The 24,561-nt window shown below is 47.1% G+C and overlaps 1 pseudogene; it reads right to left on the bottom strand.

Moving 5' to 3' along the window:
* Nucleotides 1-388: 388 nt before the first annotated feature.
* LOC144482862 (uncharacterized) overlaps nt 389-24,561 on the bottom strand; it is a 58,131-nt pseudogene continuing 33,958 nt past the window's right edge.

Here is a 24,561-nt window from a genome sequence, read left to right on the forward strand (position 1 = left end):
ATAAACAATTACAAAGGAAATTGGATGAGCAGTTGGGAAATTTCAAACAGAAATAGTAACTCTTAACTTCCTAACACCCTGTCACTCTGTGATCCGTGTGAAATTTGAAACCAGGTATTCGCAACAAGACTCAAAGAGCATCAGCCCACTGGAGGCAAAGTCTTGAGACCGGCCAGTCCAGCAGAAAGAAACCCTCCGACCCTCCCCATTGACCAACTGTGAGAATGAACAAAATGCAGTCCTGGATGTAATTGAGAGCAGAAACAATAACAGCAGGATCCAACCCCTGTGAACTTGTTGGTGCCTCAGCAGCTGTGATGAAATTCTGAACCCTTTTTATACACTCAGCGGGTGGACGGTTTCTCCCCAGTGTAACCTCACTGATGTCTCAGCAGGTGGGATAACTGAGTGAATTCCTTCCCACACCGAGAGCAGGTGAATGGCCTCTCCCCATGTGAACTCGCTGGTGTCTCCACAGGTTGGATAACTGACTGAAACCCTTCCCACACTGAGAGCAGGTAAACGGCCTCTCCCCGCTGTGAAAGCGCTGATGTGTCCGCAGGACGGATGACCAAGTGAATCCCTTCCCACACTGAGAGCAGGTGAACGGCCTCTCCCCAGTGTGAACTCGCTGGTGTCTCTGCAGGTCGGATTACCAAGTGAATCTCTTCCCACACTGAGAGCAGGTGAATGGCCTCTCCCCAGTGTGAACTCGCTGGTGTCTCTGCAAGGCGGATGACACAGTGAATCCCTTTCCACACTGAGAGCAGGTGAATGGCCTCTCCCCAGTGTGAACGCGCTGATGTGTCTGCAGGTCAGATGACCGAGTGAATCCCTTCCCACACTGAGAGCAGATGAATGGCCTGTCCCCAGTGTGAATTCGCTGGTGTGTCCATAGATTGGATAACTGGTTGAATCCCTTCCCACACTGAGGGCAGGTGAACGGCCTCTCCCCAGTGTGAATTCGATGGTGTCTCTGCAAAGTGGATAACACAGTGAATCCCTTTCCATACTGAGAGCAGGTGAATGGTCTCTCGCCAGTGTGAATTCGCTTGTGTGACTGCAGGTGGGGGAACCGAATGAATCCCTCCCCACACTGAGAGCAAATGAATGGCCTCTCCCCCGTGTGGTTGCGCCGATGAGCATCCAGCAGACATGGGGCTCAGTATCTCTTTCCACAGTCCCCACATTTCCATGGTTTCTCCATGATGCAGGTGTCCTTGCCTCTGCCTTGGGTGGACAATCAGCTGAAGCCTCATCCACACACACAACACGTGTACAGTGTCTCCCCGCTGTGAATGGTGTGATATTTATTCAGGCTGTGTAACTGGTTAAAGCTCTTCAGTCAGTGCACTGGAACACTCTCACTTGAATGTGGAAGTGTGTTGGTGCTTTTCCAGTGAGATTGATGTTTGAAATCTTTTCAAATCTTCCAGATTCAATGACGGATGATATTCAGGTCCCAAGGAATATGACTCTGCCAGATCTAGACGTGACGTTTGAGATTTTAGCCTGTGATTCCTCTTTCAATATCCTGTAAAACAAGTTGACACAAGTCATCAGTGTCAGTACAGGATAGAAATTCAGAACAGACAATTCCAGTTTCTATGGAACATTCTTTCTCTCTCATTCCCCAAAAGCTGTAAATCTCCATCCCACACACTCTCCCTCCATTCTCACTCTGCTGTATCTAATATTCACCCTTCCAATTCTCCTGAAGGTGCTGGTTGAGGCTGATTGATAGATCCATGCTCACGGCTTCCTGTCCTGGACACAGAGAGCTGAAAATCTCCATGCAGGCGGCCAGACAGATCTATGCCCATATGACTGGACTAAAAATGTGTGGAATATACAGACTGGATTCACTTCCTTCCCCTTCAGTTGCTGCAAGTCCCCAATTTCCCCCAGAATCTTAGAAATCCTACAGCACAGAAAGAGGCCATTCGGCCCATCGAGTCTGCACCGACCACAATCCCACCCAGGCCCTACCCCCATATCCCTACATATTTACCCACTAATCCACGCATCCCAGGACACTAAGGGCAATTTTTTAGCATGGCCAATCAACCTAACCCGCACATCTTTGGACTGTGGGAGGAAACCAGAGCACCCGGAGGAAACCCACGCAGACAGTGACCCGAGCCGGAAATCGAACCCAGGTCCCTGGAGCTGTGAAGCAGCAGTGCTAACCACTGTGCTACCGTGCCGCCCATGAGAATGAGAAAAGAAATGGAAAGGGGGAAACACTGATTTCCTCCCAGACGTTGCAGAAGCGGAAGGTTTAATCTGAAGCTCATTGGCCAACTTCCGCATTGTGGCGTCACAATAGAGCCCTGCCTGAATCAGCCAATAGGAATCTCGCTGCTCTCCGGTGACGTCACTGCGGTTCCAATGCGCAGGCCCGGCCGTCCCCACTCATTTTTCCCCTCCCCCTCCTCCAGCCAAGGTTTCCAGGTAACCGGCTGACGGCTCCGGCCAGAGCGAGAAGCCGCTCGGTGATCTCCTCCCGCCGGCCCGGACTGCGCATGTTCAAGGGAGAGGGCAGCTGCACATGTGCGGGGGAGAACCCACCCTCTGACAGACATACTGAGATTTTGACCAATTGGAAGAGTTGGAGGACCGCAAGGTCCTCCAGCCAATCAGAGCTCCCCATTGTCTGAATGCGGAAGTTGGTTGGCCAATGAGCTTCAGACCAAACCTCCTCCTCTCGGCAACATCTGTGAGGAATCCCAAAGGTGTTCTGTCAGTATATTAAGAGCAGGAGGTATCGCATCTCGGCCTTTTGGCTAAGATCCAGTGTAGTATTGACATGCTGTGCTTGGTTGAAGTCATTTGGTTACATTTTAGCTTCAATTGAAGCAGTTTTTAAAAGCGGCATCTCGGAATGCACAATGAATAGTCAGATCCTCGGAGGTACAGAGGATCAGAGGGACCTTGGTGCGTATGTTCATAGATCTCTGAAGACAGTAGGACAGCGACATAAGGTGGTTCAGAAGGCACATGGGATACTTGCCTTCATTAACCGAGGCATTGAATATAAGAGCAGGGAGGTTATAATGGAGCTATACAAAACGTTGGTTGGCCACACTCTGGTGGAGTACTGTGTGCAGTTCTGGTTGCCACACTATAGGAAGGATGTAATTGCACTGTAGATGGCGCAGAGGAAATTCCCCAGGGTGTTGCCTGGGCTGGAGTGTTTCAGCTATCAAGAGAAACTGGATAGGCTGGCGTTGTTTTTCTTGGAGCAGAGAAGGGTGAGAGGGACCTTATTGAGGTGTATAAAATTCTGAGGGGCACAGATGGAGGGGGACAGGAAGGAACTTTTCTCTTTAGTAGAGGGGGCAATAACCAAAGGCATGGATTTAAATTCAGGGGCAGGAGGTTTCTTGAAGATGTGAGGAAAAACCTTTTCACTCAGACGGTGGTGGGAATCTGGAACTCACTGCATGAAACATTTGAGAAGTATTTAGATGAGCTCTTGAAATGCCATAGCATACAAGGTTACGCACCAAGAGTGGAAAATGGGATTAGAATAGAAAGGTGTTTGATGGTCGGCGCAAACACGATAGGCTGAAGAGCCTCTTTCCATGCTGTCAAACTCTATGACCACCCTCACAGGCAGCAAGTTCAAGACTATCATCAATCACAACCCCCTGTATCTTCACTAACTGAAACAATCCATTTAAAACATTCTTAGTCGAGGAAAGTAGCCATATTTCTGTTATTCTCCTGCATGGAGATTTCCAACTCTCTGTGTCCAGGACAGGAAGCCGTGAGCATGGATCTGTCAATCAGCCTCAATCAGCACCTTCAGGAGAATTGGGAGGGTGAATATTAGATACAGCAGAGTGAGAATGGAGGGAGAGTGTGTGGGATGGCGATTTACAGTTTTGGGGAATCAGAGAGGAAAGAATGTTCTATAGAAACTAGAATTGTCTGTTCTGAATTTCTATGCTGTACTGACAATGGTGAATTTTTCAAACTCGTTTACAGGATATCAGAAGGTGAGGATTTACAGACAAAAACTCAAAACAAACATCACGTCAGCATTCAATTTATCGGGACCTGAATATCACTGACCTTTGATTCTAGAAGGTGAAATGTTTCTCTGTTCTGTCTGCTTCAGAAGATTCTCAACATCAGTGTGACTGGAAAAGCACCGAGACTCACACACACCAGAGTGAGAGTGTTCCAATGCACTGAGTGTGGAAAGAGCTTTAACCAGTTACACAGCCTGAAAATACATCGCAGCATTCACAGCGGGGAGAGACTGTACCCGTGTTCTGTGTGAGATTTAACTGATTGTTTAACCTGGAGAGTCACAAGGACACCCGAACCATGGAGAAACCGTGGAAATGTGGGGACTGTGGGAAGGGATACAATGCCCCATCAGAGCTGGAAACTCATCGACGCAGTCACACTGGAGAGAGACCGTTCAGCTGCTCTGATTGTGGGAAGGGATTCACTCAGTCATCCCACCTGCAGAGACACCAGCGTGTTCACACTGGGGAGAGGCCATTCACCTGCTCTCAGTGTGGGAAGGGATTCACTCGGTCCTCCCACCTGCTGAGTCACAAAGTCACTCACACCAATGAGAGACCCTTTAAATGTACTGACTGTGGGAGTGGATTTAAAAGTTCTCGAGAACTGAAGTCTCACCAGCGCATTCACACTGAGGAGAGACCGTTCAGCTGCTCTCACTGCACAAAGATGTTTAGAACGACATTCCACCTGCGGAAACACCAGCGAGTTCACACTGGGGAGAGGCCGTTCACCTGCTCTGTGTGTGGGAACGGGTTCACTCAGTTTTCCATCCTGCTGAGACACAATCTCATTCACACCAATGAGAGACCCTTTAAATGTTCTGACTGTGGGAGCGGATTCAAAAGCTCAGTGGATCTGGTGTCCCACCAGCGCATTCACACTGAGGAGCGACCGTTCAGCTGCTCTCACTGCACAATGAGATTTAAATGGTCATCTGCACTGCGGATACACCAGCGAGTTCACACTGGGGAGCGGCCGTTCGCCTGCTCTGTGTGTGGGAAGGGATTGACTCGGTTATCCAACCTGCAGAAACACCAACAGATTCACAAATGATTATCGAGTTGGTTTCTGCTGTTAATCACATCCAGCACTGAACCACGTTCATTCTGACAGTTGGTGAAGTGGAAGGTTGAAGGGTTCTCTTTCTGTTGGACTGGCTGGTTTCACCCCTCTGCTTCCAATGAGCTGATGCTCTTTGAGCCTGGGAGAGCACATTTCCAATGAAATAAGAACACAGAAAATTACATCACAAGAACAGGCCCTCCAAGCCTGCACTGATCATGCTGCCTGACTTAACTAAAACCCCCTACCCTTCCAGGGACCATATTCCCCTATTCCCATCCTATTCATGTATTTGTCCAGATGCCCCTTAAAAGTCACGACTGTATCCGCTTCCACTACCACCCCCGGCAGCGAGTTCCAGGCACCCACCACCCTCTGTGTAAAAAATCTGCCTTATACATCTCCTTTAAACCTTGCCCCTCGCTCCTTAAAGCTGTGACTCTTCCACCCTGGGAAAAAGCGTTTGACTATCCATTCTGTCCATGCCCCTCATAATATTGGAGACTTCTATCAGGTCGCTCCTCAACCTCTGTTGTTCCAGTGAGAACAAACCAAGTTTCTCCAACCTCTCCTCATAGCTAAACAAACAAATAAACAAAATGATCCACAAAATCTGACGAAAGACATTTATTTTATCCTGGATAGTAAATAGTGTTTTTCCCTCCACTGCAGGTAGATCTAAAATAAATACAGAAAGAACTGGAAAAACACAGGTCTGGCAGGCATCTGTGGGGAGGGAAACTGAGTTAATGTTTCACGTCCAATGTAACTCTACTTCAGAACTAGAGGGAGAAATGTGATGGGTTTGATACCGGTGAGAAAGAGGGGAGGGTCAGGTCGAACAAAAGGGAAAGTCAGGGATTGGTTAGAGGGCGACGAGATTAAATGTCAAAAATGTCCTGGAACAAAAGGCAAAGGGAGAGGTAATGGTTGTAGTGAAGAAAGAAAGCAGTTTTGTCACTGGATTAATTGTATCCTCAATTACTTGCCCCATTTTCTGTCATTATCAGGAATACAATAGAATAATTTCACACCATCCCTTTATCTGATTCTATACAATCCCTGTACAAATGTTGAGGCTAATCAGAGCTGGAAGGTCTCTCTCGCCAGTACATTTATCTTCACTGCACATTCTTTACATACACAGCAATTAAGCTTTTACATTTGACTGCAAATAAAACTCAATCTTTCATTACAACTACTGACTTATTATTGATTCATTAACTTTAACTCAATTATGGCTCACTACTTATTCACCCATCTGTTACTGACTGGTAGCTAATTGTTAGAGTAATCTTTAATTAATACATTTGATTAATACAAGATACAATGGTTCAAAAATATACTTTGTGAAAGACACAAAGCTTTCTTACTAATCTTGATCAGGTTGAACAATCAGCCTCATTATTGAGCCAGACTTTAGCAGAATATAATGTCCTCTAACTTATCAAAATGATTGAAGAATTGCTTGCTCAGCCGTGTCTAGAGGCTTTGAGCTTTATGATATAAAGTTCTCATCACATGTTCAAGTTTAACATGGCTTCCTTGACCAAGTTATATTTAACTGTTAATACAGATGAAAGTGATCATTTTCATTTCTGAGGCACCCCTACAGTTTCCCACATCATAACAGTGACCACACTTCAAAATAACTTGACCGTAAAACACTTTCCAAGATCTTGTGGTCATGCAAGAAGCTGCAGAAATGTAATTTCCTTTTTAGAAATAGTCCCCAGCTTGGATACATCACACTCAGTCCGCTCATTGAGATCATTAATAAAGACTGAGTCTCAATTTTGAGAAACAACCATGTCTTTCACTCCGTTTCCAAATCCCCTGTGAAAATCCAAACACAATATATCGTGAAATTATTTGGTTTAAAACAGAATGAGTTGTTGTGATTTGGAATGCACTGTCTGAAAATGGTGCAGGAAGCAAATTAAACTGGATCTTTCAAAAGGGAATTGGACAGATTCGAAATGAAATATGGGATTAATGGAGGATCTTGTTCAAAGGGATATCATGGGTACAATGGCTGGAATGGCCTCCTTCTCTGCTCTCAGATTCATTTGCATCTGATGAAAGTGGTAAATATCTGGAACCCACTCCGGCAAGGGGGAGAAGCAGAGATGATGGAATCTTTCCAAAAGGAAATTGGATGGGCAATTGAGGGAAATAAACCGACAGGGGTACGGGGATAGAACGGGGCAATGGTTTGATTCACAGGGAACCAGCATGGACTTAATGGGGTGGATGGCTGCATTCTCGACCCTAATTCCTGACTGATCTAAAGAGAGTATAACCTGATGTGTGACCATAAAGCAAATGAAGACAACAGCAAAGGCTGATGGTTAGAAGAGCTAACTCTGTATCAGGCTGAGTACAGTGGGAGGATCAGGCTGAAGGAGTTCTGCACTGAGGAATGGACACAGGAGCTCATTGATTGGGGGCAGTCGCTCTGCCTCGAACAGACATTGAGTGAACATAGACCCTTGTGTGTTGTGCTCCTGAGAGAAATGCCACCCCCTGAGAGAGGCATTACTCCCTCAGCCTTTGTGACTAAAAGACAGTGATCCATATGACCATAAGATATCAGAGCAGAATTAGACCATTTGGCCCATCGAGTCTGCTTTGCCATTCAATCATGGCTGATATGATTCTCATCCCCATTCTCCTTCCTTCTCCCCGTAACCTTTGATCCCCTTATTGATCAAGAACCTATCCATCTCTGTCTTAAAGACACTTAATGACCTGGCCTCCACAGCCCACTGTGGCAATGAGTTTCACATTCGCCACCCTCCTCTCAAGAAATTCCACCTCATCTCAGTTTTAAAGGAGCGTCCCTTCACTCTGAGGTTGTGACCTCGAGTTCTAGTCTGTCCCACTAGTGGAAACATCCTCTCCACGTCCATTCTATCTCGGTCTCTCAGTATTCTGTAAGTTTCAATTAGATCCCCTCTCATCCTTCTGAACTCCATCGACGATAGACCCAGACTCCTCAACTGCTCCTCATATGACAAACCCTTCATTCCTGGGATCATTCCTGTGAACCTCCTCTGGACCCCCTCCAAGGCCAGCACATCCTTCCTTAGGATGGGGCCCAAAACTGCTCACAATATTCCAAATGGGGTCTGACCAGAGCCTGATACCGCCTCAGCAGTACATCACTGCTCTTGTATTCTAGCCCTCTAGAAGTGAATGCTAGCATTGAATTTGCCTTTGTAACTGCCAACTGAACCTGCATGTTAACCTTAAGAGAGTCCAGAACCAGGACTCCCAAGTCCCTTTCTGCTTGAGATTTCCAAAGCCTTTCACCATTTGGAAAATAGTCTACGCCTTTATTCTTCCGACCAAAGTGCATAACCTCACACTTCCCCACGTTATATTCCATCTGGCACTTCTTTGCCCATTTGCCTAGCCTGTCCAAGTCATTCTGCAGCCTCCCGACTTCCTCAACACTACCAGTCCCTTTACATATCTTTGTATCATCCGCAAATTTAGAAAGGGTCAAGACCTTCAAGTTTTTAGGTGTCCAGATCACCAACAACCTGTCCTGGTCCCCCCATGCTGACACTATAGTTAAGAAAGCCCACAAATGCCTCTACTTTCTCAGAAGATTGAGGAAATTTGGCACGTCAGCTATGACTCTCACCAATTTTTACAGATGCACCACAGAAAGCATTCTTTCTGGTTGTATCACTTCTTGATATGGCTCCTGCTCTGCCCAAGGTCACAAGGAACTACAAAAGGTCGTAGTGTAGCCCAATCCATCATGCAAACTAAGCTGCCATCCATTGACTGTCTACATTTCCCGCTGCCTCGGCAAAGCAGCCAGCATAATTCAGGACCCCACGCACCCCAGATATTCTCTCTTCCACCTTCTTCCATTGGGAAAATGATGCAAAAGCCTGAGGTCACGTACCAACTGACTCAACAAAAGCTTCTTCCCTGCTGCCATCAGACTTTTGAATGGACTTACCTTGCATTAAGTTGCTCTTTCTCTATACCCAAGCTATGACTGTAACACTACATTCTGCACTCTCTCATTTCTTTCTCTATGTACGGTATGCTTTGTGTGTATAGCGCGCAAGAAACAGTACTTTTCACTGTATGCTAATACATGTGACAATAATAAATCAAAACAAAATCAAATCAAATCAAATTAAATTTAGCAATTATGCCCTCATTCCATCTTCCAGATCATTAATGTGTAACAGTGCATGTTCTGTGAATATGTGACTGAAAGCACATCTCAGCCAGTGAGACCCCGAGCAGAAGAAGATAAAGGAGATTTGCCAGTGTTGACCTGCAGGAACAACCAAAGCACAAAGAAAGGTCCCCAAGTCAGGAACTCAGAAATATTGGAACAAAAGCCTATCGGCAGGGAGCCTGATCAATTTGCCTTTTTGGTTTGATTTGATTTACTATTGTCACATGTATTAACATACAGTGAAAAGTTTTGTTTCTTGTGCGCTAAACAGACAAAACATACCATTCATAGAGAAGGAAATGAGAGAGTGCAGAATGTAGTGTTACAGTCACAGCTTGGGTGTAGAGAAAGATCAACTTAATGCAAGGGAAGTCCATTCAAAAGTCTGACAGCAGCAGGGAAAACTCTGTTCTGTTGGTACGTGACCTCAGACTTTTGTATCTTTTTCCCAACGGAAGAAAGGGGAAGAGAGAATGTCCGGGGTGCGTGGGGTGCTTAATTATGCTGGCTGCTTTGCCGAGGCAGCGGGAAGTGTAGACAGAGTCAATGGATGGGAGGCTGGTTTGCGTGATGTATTGGGCTACATTCACTACCTTTGGTAGTTCCTTGCGGTCTTGGGCAGAGCAGGAGCCAGACCAAGCTGTGATATGGGACATCTGTAAAAGTTGGTGAGAGTCGTAGCTGACATGCCAAATTTCCTTAGTCTTCTGACAAAGTAGACGAGTTCCTTGCACTGGGTAGTATTTGAGTCCAAGCTGTGAGTTTTGTGTTTTTTAATCAGTATTTTAGCAAGTGCTGAGTAAAAAGGCAGTTTAAATGGTTTTTGAATGTTCGAAGACAATCGGCTTCCAGAAAGTTAAGAAAGGAATAGTTCATTGGTGAACCCTTCAGCATGCAGGTCAGCGGGAGCACCCCCGCACATGCGCAGCTTCCCCTCTCCCTTGGACATGCGCAGTCCCCGGCCGGGGGGAGGGGGAGATCACCGAGCGGCTTCTCGCTCTGTCCGGAGCCGCCACCCGGTTGCCTGGAAACCTTGGCTCGAGGAGGTGCAGGGGGAGGGGAACAATGGGTGGGGGCGGGGCTCCCGGGTCCGCACGGCGGAGATCCCACCCCCTGACCTTCATGCTGAGGGGTGACCAATGAGAAGAGTTGGAGGACCGGAAGGACTCTGGTCCTCCAGCCAATCAGAACGCGGGCTTTGTGTGAATGAAGATTGATCTTCAGACAGACTCAAACCTCCTCCTGTCTCAAACATCTGTGAGTAAAACACTTTCTTTTCTCCCCCTTTCCATTTCTTTTCTCATTCTGGGGGAAATTGGGGACTTGCAGTAACTGAAGATAAAGGAAGTGAATCCAGGGAGGCTGCAGACTCTGGAAAGGTTGGCCCAGGTTTCTCCCTCTCTCAAACCAGAAAATGATCCATTTCTGCCCACTGTTTGCTGTTAGCCAATTTTCTATCCACGCCAATATGTTATCCCCACAGTATGAATTTTTATTTACTGCAATAATCTTTGATGTTTCACCTCATCAAATGTCTTCTGGAAATCTAAGTACAGCACATCCACTGATTCCATTTATCCAATTCCCGATGGGGAATTTTAGAAAATTAAACAACACATCAACGATCTCACTCTGTTAAGACCCGAGAATGGAGCCCAGCAGGACCCGAGGACTCATCAGCCCACAGCTCCAACAGTTTGCTGAGGACCACTTCCCTGGTAATTGTGATTTTTCAGAGTTCATCCCACACTTCTGTTTTCTGATTTCCAGCTGTTTCTGAGTTTTAACTGTATCCTCTATTGTGAAGACCGAGGCAAAATACTTGTTCAATTAATTTCCCAGCTCCTTATTTTTCATTTTTAATTGCTGGACTCACTTTCTATAAGACTCTTAAGAAATGAAGTAGGGCAAGTGAATGAAGTGTCATCGGAGACCACTTTGTGTCCAGTGACCAGAACACTATTAGTTTTAAAATAGTTCTGGAAAAAGATAGGAGTGATCCACAGGTTAAGGCCCTAAACTGGAGCAGGGCCAATGTTGTGGGCATTAGGCAGGATCTAGCAGATGTTGATTATGTGAATCTGTTTGAAGAGAAAGGAATGACTGGCTAATGCGAAGCTTTTAAAAGTGTGATATCAAGAGTCCAGGAGAAGTATATTCCTGCTCAGATGAAGGGAAAGAATGGTAAACACACAGCCATGGAGCATTAAACTTGCCTCGCAGGGCCTCTCATATCAGCGCAAAGGCAGCTGCTTTGTGAGACTGCTGGCAGCACAGACAAGTCAGAGATAAGAGTGTCTTGAGAAGAGGGATTCATTGTGAAGGCTCAGGGACGGTTGATCAGATGTAAGAATTCTATTATTTTAATGAACATTCTTTCCTCTCTCGTTCCCCAAAAGCTGCAAATCTCCATCCCACACACTCTCCCTCCATTCTCACTCTGCTGTATCGAATATTCACCCTCCCAATTCTCCTGAAGGTGCTGATTGAGGCTGATTGACAGATCCATGCTCGCTGCTTCCTGTCCTGGACACAGAAATCATAAGAAACAGGAGCTGCAGTTGGCCATTCAGCCCATCGAACTGCCTCAACCATTCATTGAGAATTGGCTGATCTACCTCAGCATCATTTCCCACACTATCCCCCAGATGGAGAGCGAATAGAGCCAATGTTTCGAGTCTGCAGAGAGGAAGGAATGTTCAATAGAAACTTGAATTGTCTGTTCTAAATTTCTATCCTGCACTGACACTGATGACCTCTGTAAACTCATTTTACAGGGTATCGAAAGAGGAATCACAAGCTGAAATCTCAAATGTCACATCTAGATCTGACAGAGTCATATTCCTTGGGACCTGAATATCATCGGCCTTTGAATCGAGGAAAAATGGTTGTCCGGTCTGGTGACCTGAAAAGATTTCAAACATCAGTGTGACTGGAAAAGCGCCAACACATTGCCACACTGGAGTGAGTGTGTTTCAGTGCACTGAGCTTGAACCAGTTACACAGCCTGAATAAATATCACCATTCACAGCGGGGGGGAGGTGTGGGGGGACTGTTCTGTGTGTGGACGAGTCTTCAACTGAAGAGAGAGGCAAGGACACCTGCACCATGGAGAAACCATGGAAATGTGGGGACTGTGGGAAGAGATACAGATACCCATCCCTGCTGGAAGCTCATCGGCGCAGCCACACTGGGGAGAGGCCATTCACCTGCTCTCACTGTGGGGCGGGATTCACTCGGTTGTCCCAGCTGCAGGCACACCAGCGAGTTCACACTGGGGAGAGACCGTTCACCTGCTCTCAATGTGGGGAGGGATTCACTCAATCATCCAGCCTGCAAACCCACCAGCGAGTTCACACTGGAGAGAGGCCCTTCACCTGCTCTCAGTGTGGGGAGGGATTCAGTCAGTTACCCAGCCTGCAGGCACACCAGCGAGTTCATACTGGGGAGAGACCGTTCACCTGCTCTCAGTGTGAGAAGGGGTTCAGTCAGTTATCTAACCTGCAGACGCACCAGCGAGTTCACACTGGGGAGAGACCGTTCATCTGCTCTCAGTGTGAGAAGGGATTCACTCATTTATCCAGCCTCCAGACGCACCAGCGAGTTCACACTGGAGAGAGACCATTCACCTGCTCTCAGTGTGGGAAGGGATTCACTGATTTATCCACCCTGCGGAGACACCAGCGAGTTCACACTGGGGAGAGACCGTTTATCTGCTCTCAGTGTGGGAAGGGGTTCAGCCAGTTATCCAACCTGCAGGCACACCAGCGAGTTCACACTGGAGAGAGGCCATTCATCTGCCCTCAGTGTGGGGAAGGATTCACTCGATCATCCAACCTGCAGACACACCAGCGAGTTCACACTGGGGAGAAACCATTCACCTGCTCTCCGTGTGGGAAGGGATTCACTCGGTTATCCAACCTGGGGACACACCAGCGAGTTCACAAAAAAAAGCTGTTCCCATTAGCTGAAGGGACAAGGACGAGGGAGACACAGATTTCTTGTTTTGGGTCAGAGATTGAAGAGGCGGGGTGGGGGGGGGCTGTGGGAAGAGATGTGAGGAAGAATATTCTGATGTAGCGAATGGTAATGACCTGAAACTCGCTGCCTACGGGGGTGGAGGAAGTGGAGACAATAAACAATTAAAAAGGAAATTGGATGGGCATTTGGGATGTTCCAAACAGAATGATGAACAAAGAAAATTACAGCACAGAAACAAGCCCTTTGGCCCTCCAAGCCTGCAGCAACCATGCTGCCCGTCTGAACTAAAACCCACTACCTTTCCGGGGACCATATCCCTCTATTGCTATGCTATTCATATATTTGTCAAGACACATCTTAAAAGTCACTATCGTATCTGCTTCCACTACCTTCCCCAGCAATGAGTTCCAGGCACCCACCACCCTCTGTAAAAAAACCTGCCTTGTACATCTCCTTTAAACCTTGCCCCTCGCACCTTAAACCTATGCCCCTAGTAATTGACTCTTCCACCCTGGGAAAAAGCTTCTGACTATCCACTCTGTCCATGCCCCTCATAATCTTGTAGACTTCTATCAGGTCGCCCCCCCCCGTCAACCTCCGTCGTTCCACGGAGAACAAACCAAGTTTCTCCAACCTCTCCTCATAGCTAATGCCCTCCACACCAGGCAACATCCTGATAAATATTTTCCGTACCCTCTCCAAAGCTTCCACATCCTTCTGGTAGTGTGGTGACCAGAATTGAACACGAGATTCCAAGTGCGGTCGAACTAAGGTTCTATAAAGCTGCAACATGACTTGCCAATTTTTAAACTCAATGCCCCGGCCGATGAGGGCAAGCATGCCGTATGCCTTCTTGATTATCTTCTCCACCTGCATTGCCACTTTCAGTGACCTGTGTACCTGTACACCCAGATCCCTCTGCCTATGAATACTCTTAAGGGTTCTGCCATTTACTGTATATTTCCCATCTGTATTAGACCTTCCAAAATGCATTACCTCACATTTGTCCGGATTAAATTTCATCTGCCATCTCTCCGCCCAAGTCTCCAACTGATCTATATCCTGCTGCATCCTCTGCCGGTCCCGATCGCTATCCGCAATTCCACCAACCTTTGTGCCGTCCACAAACTTACTAATCAAACCAGTTACATTTTCCTCCAAATCATTTATATATATTACAAGCAGCAAAAGTCCCAGCACTGATCCCTGAGGAACGCCACTTGTCACAGCCCTCCATTCAGAAATGTACCTTTGCACTGCCAACCTCTGTTTTCCTCTGACTAAATATCTCGAAACTTCCTAACACCCTGTCACTCTGTGATCCTTGTGACATTTGAAACCAGGTATTTGCAAAAAGACTCAAAGAGCATCAGCCCACTGGAGGCTGAGACCGGCCAGTCCCGCACAAAGAAACCCTCTGACCCTTCCCATTGACCAACTGTGAGAATGAACAAAATGCAATCCTGGATGCAATTGAGAGCAGAGACAATAACATCAGAATCCAACCACTGTCATCACTCGTGAACTTGCTGGTGCCTCAGCAGCCGGGATGAAACGCTGAAACCCTTCCCACACACAGAGCAGGTGAATGGCCTCTCCCCAGTGTGAACTCGCTGGTGTCTCTGCAGGTTGGATAACTGAGTGAATCCCTGCCCACACTGAGAGCAGGTGAATGGCCTTTCTCCAGTGTGAACTCGCTGGTGTCTCTGCAGGTGGGATGACAGAGTGAATCCTTTCTCACATTGAGAGCAGGTGAACGGCCTCTCCCCAGTGTGAACTCGCTGATGTCTCTGCAGGTGGGATGACCGAGTGAATCCCTTCCCACACTGAGAGCAGATGAATGGTGGTTTCTCCCCAGTGTGAACTCGCTGGTGTGCCCGCAGGTCGGATGACCGAGTGAATCCCTTCCCACACTGAGAGCAGGTGAACGGCCTCTCCCCTGTGTGAACTCGCTGGTGTGTCCGCAGCTCGGATAACTGAATTAATCCCTTTCCACATAGAGAGCAGGTGAATGGCCTCTCCCCAGTGTGAACTCGCTGGTGTCTCTGCAGGCTGGATAAATGAGTGAATTCCTTCTCACACTGAGAGCAGGTGAACGGCCTCTCTCCAGTGTGAACCCGCTGGTGTCTCTGCAGATAGGATCACTGAGTGAATCCCTCCCCACATTGAGAACAGGTGAATGGCCTCTCTCCAGTGTGAACTCGCTGGTGTGACTGCAGGCGGGATGACCGAGTGAATCCCTCCCCACACTGAGGGCAGGTGAACGGCCTCTCCCCTGTGTGAACTCGCTGGTGTGACTGCAGGCTGGATAAATAAGTGAATTCCTTCTCACACTGAGAGCAAGTGAATGGCCTCTCTCCAGTGTGAACTCGTTGGTGTATCTGCAGGCTGGATAACCGAGTGAATCCTTTCCCACACTGAGAGCAGGTGAAGGGCCTCTCCCCATTGTGAACTTGCTGGTGTCTCTGCAGGTGGGATGACTGAGTGAATCCCTCCCCACACTGAGAGCAGGTGAACGGCCTCTCTCCAGTGTGAACTCGCTGGTGTCTCTGCAGGTTGGATAACTGACTGAATCCCTCCCCACACTGAGAGCAGATGAACGGCCTCTCCCCAGTGTGGCTGCGCCGATGAGCTTCCAGCTCTGATGGGGTTCCGTATCCCTTCCCACAGTCCGCACATTTCCATGGTTTCGCCCTGGTGCAGATGTCCTTACCTCTCTCTTGAGTGGACAATTAGTTGAAACTTCGTCCACACACAGAACAAGATTACAGTCTCTACCTGCTGTGAATGGTGTGATATTTATTCAGACTGTGTAACTGGTTAAAGCTCTTTAGTCAGTGCATTGGAACACTCTCACTCAAGTGTGGCAGTGTGTTGATGCTTTTTCACTCACACTGACATTTCAAATCTTTTCAAATCGACAGACTGGACAATCATTTCTCCTTCTGGATTCAAAGTCCGATGATATTGAGTTCCCAAGGAATATGACTCTGTCAGATCTAGACGTGATGTTTGAGATTTCAGCCTGTGATTCCTCTTTCAATATCCTGTAAAATGAGTTTCCAAAAGTCATCATGTCAGTACAGGATAGAAATTCAGAACAGACAATTTCTATGGAACATTCTTTCCTCTCTCATTCAGAGGGTGGGTTCTCCCCCGCACATGCGCAGCTTCCCCTCTCCCTCGCACATTTTGCAGTCCGGGCCGGGGGGAGGGGGAGATCACCGAGCGGCTTCTCGCTCTGGCCGGAGCCGTCAGCCGGTTGCCTGGAAACCTTGGCTCGATGTGGTGCAGGGGGAGGGGAACAGTGGGTGGGGGCGGGGCTCCCGGGTCCGCGCGCCCGGGCCTGCGATTGGAACCCGGAGACGTCACCGCGGAGCAGAGTGATTTCTATTGGCTGATTCAGGCAGGGCTCTATCGTGGTGTCACAATGCGTAAGTTGTCCAATGAGCTTCAGAGTGAAACTTTGCTCTCCGATCACATTCCATTGTGACGTCACACCCTCACCCAGTCCATTGTGACGTCACACCCTCACGCATTCCATTGTGACGTCACACTATCACCCATTGCATTGTGACGTCACACCCTCACCCATTCCATTGTGACGTCACACTATCACCCATTGCATTGTGACGTCACACTCTCACCCATTCCATTGTGACGTCACACCCTCACTCTTTCCATTGTGACGTCAGGGCTTCCCTCTCCGATCACAATCCCTGCCGGCCTCCCACATGCAGCCTCAATGGCGGCAGTCAGCCCGGGTCTAACATTACAAGCTGCCGCTCCATTTGGTACAAAGGGGGGGACCGGGAAGTTCATTTCCGGGGTTTGGGTTTGAACAACATGTTTACAAAGTCTCTCCACCCACCCGCCACATTTATCATTCCCCGCGCGCCGCCCTCTACCTCGTATTGATCTCGCTTCCAAACGAAAACCGGCCGTCCGTCGCCATTACCCGCACTGCGCATGCTTCAGGTCCCGCCCCTTATTCACTCCGATTGGCTGGAGGACCAGCCGCTCCTGCTCAGTCCTCCAGCCCCGCCCCCTCTTCCTATTGGTCAGGAGCTGCCGTCAATCAGTCCCCGGGCATTGTGATGTGGAGCATGCGCTGTGTCATTGCTGTCCTTGGCGCTTGTTTGTCCCGGAGAAGCGGAGTCAGCGTTAGGCGGTGGCTGGGAGGATTTGGAAACACTTTGTGGATCCGCAAACCCTTCAGAATCATTGTCAGCTCCCTGGTTTGCAGCTGCGGGGCTTCTCCCTCCCTCCCTCCCTCCCGGGAACATCCTGGCTCAGCCACTGGAGGATGGTTCACATCAGAGGATGGGGGAGGGGGACAATAAATAAGAGGTTACACTTTGGCCTCAAATCAACTCTGATCTCTGGGAAGGAAGGAAACCCTTGGAGGTGGGCGGGGAGGATTCACAAACACCCGCTGGAGGCCCCAACACCCCCAATAAGACCCATTGGTTTTATTGTCAGTCTGCAGACAGCAGCTGGAGAACTGAACCCAGTAAGAAGTTTAACAACACCAGGTTAAAGACCAACAGGTTTATTTGGTCGCAAAAGCCACTCGCTTTCGGATCACTGCTCCTTCGTCAGGTGAGTAGGACTTCATAGAATCATAGAAACCCTACAGTGCAGAAGGAGGCCATTCGGCCCATCGTGTCTGCACCGACCACAATCCCACCCAGGCCCTACCCCCACATTGTGTTCATAAACGGTGCATATATATTGACACAAACTCAATTTACAAGATAATGGTTGGAATGTGAGTCTTTACAGGTAATCAAGTCTTAAAGGTACAGAAAATGTGAGTGGAGAGAGGGTTAAGCACAGGTTAAAGAGATGTGTATTGTCTCCGGCCAGGACAGTTAGTGAGATTTCCACATCAAGAACTGAACCCAGACAGAGGAGAGGGAGGGAGAAAACTGGGAGTGGAGGGAAGAAATGGTGGAGATGTTGAGATGGGTTTGGATTTCAGCCCAGGGAGGAGGTAGAGTGTGTGGGACGGGGATTTATAGATTTGGGGGAACGAGAGGAAAATATGTTCCAGAGAAACTATGAATTGTCTGTTCAGAATTTCTATCCTGTACTGACAGTGATGGTATTTGTAAACTGTTTTTGCAGGGTATTATGAAGCAGGATTTACAGATGTGAAACTCAAACCAAACTTCACATCAAGATCTGTTTCAGTGATTTGATTCATCAGAAACTGAATATCGTCAGCCTTTGTCTCCAGAAGGAGAAATGTTCATTCTGTCTGCAGGCAAAGATTTCAAACATCAGTGTGACTGAAAAAGCACCCAGACACACACACCTGAGAGTTTCCAATGTGCTGAATGTGGAAAGTGGTTTAAAAAGTCTGAAAAATAATCACATCATTCTAACTGAGTAGTGACCCGACACATATTCTGTGTAAACGAGGCTTCAACTCATCATCCAACCTGGAGTCACATGAGGACACCCGCAGCTCAGAGAAACCATTGAAATGTGTGGACTGTGGGAGGAGATTCGATTACCCGTCCGAATTGGATATTCATCGTCGCATTCACACTGGAGAGAGGCCGTTCACCTGCTCTGAGTGTGGGAAACGATTTGCTTACTCATCCAGCCTCTATCCACACCGGCGTGTTCACACTGGTGAGAGGCCATTCGCCTGCCTCGAATGTGGGAGGGGATGTTATGCTTTATCAAGCCTCCTGATTCACCGGCAGGTTCACTCCGATCAGAGACTGTTTCAGTGTTCTGATTGTGAGAAAAGCTTTAAAAGCACAAAGGACCTCCTGAGACACCAGCGCACTCACATGGCGGTGAGACCGTTCACCTGCTCAGTGTGTGGGAAGGGATTCACTCAGTCATCCCACCTTCTGACACACCAACTTGTTCACACTGATCGGAGACCATTTCAATGTTCTGACTGTGAGAAGAGATTTAAAAGTAAAAATGATTTACAAGTCCATCAGCGCACTCACACTGGGGAGAAGCCATTCACCTGCTCCGTGTGTGAGAGGAGATTCGGACGTTTATCCCAGCTGCAAACACACCAGCGAGTTCACTCTGATAAGAGACCATTTCAGTGTTCTGACTGTGAGAAGAGCTTTAAAAGTAAACAGGATTTGGTGACACACCAGCGAGTTCACACCGGGGAGAAACCGTTCACCTGCTCGGTGTGTGGGATGGGATTCACCCATTCATCCCACTGTCTGAGACACCAGCGAGTTCACACCGGGGAGAAACTGTTCATTTGCTGTGTGTGTGGGAAGGGATTCACTGATTCACCCCACCTTCTGATACACGAGTGAATTCACACTGGGGAGAAACCCTTCACTTGCTCCACATGTGGGAAACGATTCACTCAGCCACCCCAGCTCATTGCACATCAACTGGTCCACACTGATCAGAGACCTTTCAAATGTTCTGAGTGTGAGAAAAGTTTTAAAAGCTCTAAGGACCTGCTGAGACACCAGCAAATTCACACTGGGGAGAGATCATTCAGCTGCTCCATGTGTGGGAAAAGGTTCACTCAGTCATCCCACCTGCTGAGACACCAGCAGATTCACACAGGAGAGAGATCGTTCACCTGCTCCGTATGTGGGAAGAGATTTGCTCGGTCAGCCAATCTGCTGAGACACCAGCAAGTTCACAAGTCACTGCAGGGATTGGATTCTGCTGTTGCTGCTAATCCCATGCAGGACTGAATCATGTTCATTTATTTATTTATCTATCTATTATTGAAGTAATTAATAAATAATCCCGTGCAGGACTGAATCATGTTCATTCTGTTATTAAGGAGACTGGGGTGGGACACAGATAATCTCTGTGCAATCAGGCAGAGTCAACATGGTTTTGTGCAAGGGAAACCATGTTAATTGCTTGTTACTTCCTCAAAGAAATCCAATAAATCAATGTGGATAAAGTGGAACCTGTGGATGTGGTGTATTTAGATTTCCAGAAGGCATTTGACACGGTGCCACGTCAAGGTTTACCACACTAAATACGAATTCGTAGCATAAGGCATATTAGCATGGATAGAGGATTGATCAGCGAATAGGAAACAGAGAGGAGGGAGAAACAAGTCATTTTTGGGATGGCAAAGTGTAGCCTGTGGAGTGCCACAGGGACCAGTGCTGGGCCCTCAACTATTGACAAACTATTTTCATGACGTGGATGACAGGATCAAAATTTGTTGATGACACAAAGGTAGGTAGGAAAGTGAGATGTGAATGACCATAACAAGCCTGCAAAGCGATATAGATAGGGTGAGTGAGTGGGTAAAAAGTTGGCAGTTGGAACAAGATTTTTGGATAATGTGAACTTGTCCATTTGGACAGGAAGGATGGAAAAGCAGTTGATTATTTAAAGAGAGCGAGAGATCGCAGAACTTGACGTACAGAGGGATCTGGGTGTCCTGGTACTGTAATCAGGAAACGTTAGTGTGTGGACACAGCAAATGATTAGAAAGGTAAATGAATTGTTGTTTATTGCAGGGATGTTTTGCTGCATTTGTTCAGGGTATTGGTGAGACCACATCTAGAGTACTGTGTACTCTAGGAGTTTCGATCTCCTTACTTATGAGAGGACTTGTGTGAGAAGTAGCTCGGAGAAGGTTTACCTGACTGATTCCTGGGATGAGGGAGTTATCATACGAGGAAAAGTTGGACACGTTCGGCCTGTATCTATTGGTGTTTAGAAGAATGAGAGGATCTGATTGAAACATATAAAATTCAGAGGGGACTTGACAGAGTGGATGTTGATTGTAGAGAGAGGAGAACTAGAGGCACAGTTTAAAAATGAGGGGTCTCCCATTTAAGACTGGGATGAGGAGAAACCTTTTCTCTCAGAGGGTTGTTACAGTGTGGAATTCTCTTCCACAGAGAGTGGTGGAGGCTGGCTCACTGAATATTCTGAAGTCTGAATTTAATAGATTCTTGATTGACAAGAGAGTCAAAGGGTATGAGGGGTAAGAAGGAAAGTGGAGTTGAAGCTATAATCACATCAGCCGGGATCCTATTGAATAGTGGAGCAGGCTCGAGGGGCCGAGTGGCCTTCTCCTGCTCCTAATTCACATGTTCCCATTGTGATAGTTGGAGTTTGTTTCTGCTGATGTTAATTTCCCATAAAACTGAGCTGCAGCTTAATCTACAGAATAGAATCAAATAAATCTTGATGATAAACTAATTGATCAGCCAGAGTCTAACTGAATGACAGAGCAGACCCAAAGAGCTGAACAACCTACTCCAGTTCCTGTGTAGTTTCTCCCCAGGCTTCTCCCACTCTCTAACTCTGCTCCAGTGCTGGTTTCTGATGAAGTCTCTTCTGCCCAGGTCTCCCATCACTTTCCATTCATCAGCTGGTGTCTGAGTCCAAGTTTACCAGGAACATGAGGAGGTCATTTATCCCCCTCGAGCCTGTTCTCTCATTCAGTGAGGTCAGGGCTGATCTGTGACCTAACTCCATTTACCCAGATATTGTTTTAATCCTGACTTCCCCAGTCTGTTACAATGTGATTTTAAAATAACTTTCATCTCCATCAGACCTTGAATGTAGGAGAGTGTCCCAAGGTGAATCTCAGAAACATCAACTGACAAATCAGACAACTGACACGGAGTCAAAGAAGGGGATGTTAGGAAGGCTGACGAAAGACTTGGTGCAGTGTAAAGGGTGAATGTTAAATGTGTAAATATTCTGCACAGTGATGTATGATCAGATGATAAGAGTCTGCTGAGAGATGGTTCTCTGTGAAGCCTCGTGCTGAGCTTTCATAGAAACCCTACAGTGCAGAAGGAAGCCATTCGGCCCATCGAGTCTGCACCGACCACAATCCCACCCAGGCCCTACCCCCACATATTTTACCCGCTAATCCCACTAACCTACACATCCCAGGACTCTAAGGGGCAATTTTTAACCTGGCCAATCAACCTAACCCGCACATCTTTGGACTGTGGGAGGAAACCGGAGCACCCGGAGGAAACCCACGCAGACACGAGGAGAATGTGCAAACTCCACACAGACAGTGACCCGAGCCGGGAATCGAACCCGGGACCCTGGAGCTGTGAAGCAGCAGTGCTAACCACTGTGCTACCGTGCCGCCCACTGTGCTACCGTGCCGCCCTGTACATCATTAGAAAAATGTGCAGTTAAAGGTTACGTTTACCAACAACCTCCAGCGGTCTCTGTAGATCCTGCCCAATTTCTCGATCCACTTGATCTAAACCTGTCATAATGGTGTTCACCTCAATCAGATCTCCCCTTAGCCTGTTTCATTCCAAGGAGAACAACTCCAGCTTCTCGAAGCTGACTCTGGAGTTAAAATTCCTCAGTGCTGGAACCATTCTGGTAAATCTCCTCTGCACCTTCTCAAGGACCATCCCATCCTTCCTAAAGTGTGCTGGCTGGTTATGAACACAATACTCCCATTGTGCTTTAAACAGTGCTTCATAAAGCTTCAGCATAACAACCTCAAAAAGACAAACTCAATTTACAAAATAATGTAATTTACAAAATACAAAAATTATTTTGTAAATTGAGTTTGTGTCTTTATATGCCCTGTTTGTGAACAGAACTCCCAGTCACCTGATGAAGGAGCAGCGCTCTGAAAGCTTGTGGCTTGTGCTACCAAATAAACCTGTTGGACTTTAACCTGGTGTTGTGAGACTTCTTACTGTGTTTGCCCCAGTCCAACGCCGGCATCTCCACATCATGATTCAGTGATCTCCCAGGCAGAGGCCATTTACCTCACTTCGCCACTAGAGGGAGCTCCCTCACTGTGATTGTGTGGAATGAAGGAGTCTTGTGTTATTGTCAATATTTTCATGTTTAATAAATATTTTTGTTAAAAGCTAACTGTCCGTCCAGTGACTCTGTTCATCTACATTTCTAAAACAAAAAGGTAAAAGTTACGGTCAATTGAGCCAGGGTTTTATTCTGGGACCTTCCTGTCCAGAAGTAACATCAGCTGAGATGGTAACTTAGCAGCAGAAACCCATCTTCTGTTCTATTCCCCCAATTCCCACAAAATAGTTTTTAGATTTGGGTGAGTTTGTATAAAATAGAGAAAGGTGGAGATTCAAGACACTTAACAAGTGAATAAAGGCACAAGATTCCACACATTCTGAACAAACAAAATAAACTTTACTATACACAGTGAGAAAGGAAAAACAAGTTACAATATGTGGAAGGTAAAACATGCAAGAACTTTAGAGAGGAAAGGGAGATGGGATGGTAGTTTACAAAGGCATGTGTCAAAGAAATGTTATTGAGAATTGGGTGATGATACTGAATTTGGAGAGGAAGATATTGACAATATCAGCTGATATGGAGAGGTTGTGCTGTCAATAGCTCAGTGGGAATAGGATTGAGGGATCAAGAGATGGGTCTCATGGACAAGATGAGCTCTAAGAGGACATGAGGGGAGGCAGGAGAGAAACTGCAGAAAGATGAGAGTTCAGAGCTCAGATAAAGGGCAGCGTTAGAGGAGGTTTGTTCCAGTGGGTTAGGGGAAGGAGGGAAGCAGGAGAGGCAGCTGATTGGATTGTCTCAAACTTAGTGACAAAGAAGATTGTGAGTTTTATTCCCAATGAGCACTTGTGGGGAGGTGAAGCTGGATGAGGGACAAAGGGAGAGCAACTCAGAAGGAATTCAGTTGTGCTAATGATATTAAAAAGATTCACAGTACTGAACACAAAGATAATTGATTTGACTTTTATTCAGAATATTAAACCGTATAACTGGCTGGAGTTCATTAACATCAACAAAAACAAACGCAATGAACATATTACAGTCCTGGATAGGATTAACAGCAGATTCCAATCACCGTGGTTACTATTGAATTCTTTGGTGTCTAAGCAGGTAGGATGACTGAGTGAATCTCTTCCCACTCTCAGAGCAGGTGAATGGCCTTTCCCCAGTGTGAGCTCGCTTGTGTCTCAGCAGGCTGGAGGACTGAATGAATCCCTTCCCACATTCAGAGCAGGTGAATGGCCTTTCCCCAGTGTGGGTGCGCTGGTGTACAATGAGGTGATTTGATTGCCTGAACCCAGTAGCACAGTAAAGGCACCTGAACGGTCTCTCATCAGTGTGAATACGTTGATGGGACATCAGTTCCCCTGAACTTTTATAGCACTTCCCACAGTCAGAGCATTTAAAAGGTCTCTCCCCAGTGTGAATACGCTGGTGTATCAATAGTTTGGATGACCAAGTGAATCCCTTTCCACACTCGGAGCAGGTGAATGGCCTCTCCCCAGTGTGAATTCGCTGGTGCA

Source organism: Mustelus asterias, unplaced genomic scaffold (genome assembly GCF_964213995.1).
Source record: "Mustelus asterias unplaced genomic scaffold, sMusAst1.hap1.1 HAP1_SCAFFOLD_43, whole genome shotgun sequence".
Taxonomy (NCBI): Eukaryota; Metazoa; Chordata; class Chondrichthyes; order Carcharhiniformes; family Triakidae; genus Mustelus; species Mustelus asterias.